The sequence below is a fragment of the Capsella rubella genome, unplaced genomic scaffold (assembly GCF_000375325.1).
Source record: "Capsella rubella cultivar Monte Gargano unplaced genomic scaffold, Caprub1_0 scaffold_18, whole genome shotgun sequence".
Classification (NCBI taxonomy): domain Eukaryota; kingdom Viridiplantae; phylum Streptophyta; class Magnoliopsida; order Brassicales; family Brassicaceae; genus Capsella; species Capsella rubella.
In genome coordinates, this window is record NW_006238906.1 from 45,165 (window position 1) to 46,554 (window position 1,390).

Below are 1,390 nucleotides of genomic sequence, written 5' to 3' on the forward strand. Positions count from 1 at the left end.
TTCAATACTTGAGTATGATTCATTTTCCAGATTTATCCTATGCATGCAAAGACTAGGTGAGATCCCCTTGATATCATCTAAGGAATAACCTATGGCCCTTCTATATTTTCTAAGCTCAGTGACTAGCAACTCTAATTCCTCATTACTCAAGCTAGCATTCACAATGACAGGATAAGTAGAGTTGGATCCAAGGAATACATACCTCAGTCCTGAGGGTAGCGGTTTGAGCTCAACCTTGGGAGCTTTTAACTCTGACCAGTCATCATCAGCCGCATTGACATGGTCAACAGCAGGGTAAGTGATCGGGCTTCTACCGACTTCTTCCTCTACTGTGCATACCTCCTTGATAGACTGATCCAATTCTTCAAAACGTTCTGAATCATCAATTGCCTTGTAGGTATCCAGCAATGTTTCGTAGACCTTTGTCTCAGCATGAAAAAATCCATCTGATCCACTCTTTGTCAAGGCTGTCTTGAGATGATCCTCCTCAGCAAGTTCTTCTAAAAGCTCATCAGCTAGCTGATCCATCTCCTCTATCCAGAACACCTTGCCATTGATTGTTGGTTTCTTCATAGACTCCTTGATGTCAAATGTCATCTTGAAGTCTTCTCCCAAGCATAAGTCTATCTTCCCCTTCTTAACGTCAATGATAGCTCCAGTAGTGGCTAGGAATGGTCTTCCAAGAATCAGGGGATCTTTAGGCTCTTTATCCATTTCCAAAACAACAAAATCTGTAGGGACTTCAACAACACCAATCCTTATTGGTAAGTCTTCCAAGAGTCCATGCGGGAGCCTCACTGATCTGTCAGCTAGAATGAGAGATATGTTGCATGCCTTGTATCTTGTGAATCCTAAACGCTTAGCCACAGACAACGGCATTAGACTCACAGAAGCTCCAAGATCACATAAGCATCTGCTGAAAGATAGGGGGCCTAGTGAGTAGGGTAGTGTGAAAGATCCAGGATCCTTAAGCTTCAAGGGAGTGATCTTCTTCTGGATAATGGCACTGCATTCATGACTCAATATCACCATGCCCTGGACTTCTTTTGTTCTCTCCATAACCAAATCTTTGAGGAACTTCTGATAAGGAGGGACAAGTGCGAATGCATCCAGCAATGGCATTCTCAACTCAATCTCTCTCACTTGCTTTTCAAATAAAGCCTTATACTTCTCAGCTTGCTGCTTTTTGAATCGTCCTGGAAATGGTAGAGGTGGTTTGTATGGTGGGGGAACGTATCTCGCAGGCTTATCCTTGGATGCTGCAGGTGTTTCAACATGTTTCTCAGCAGGTTGAGGAGCTTCTTCAGGTACGACTTCTGATTCTTCCAAAGAAACAACCGGATCTTCATTCTGACATACATCCTCCCCTTCCAAGTCTTCACTGTCCTCA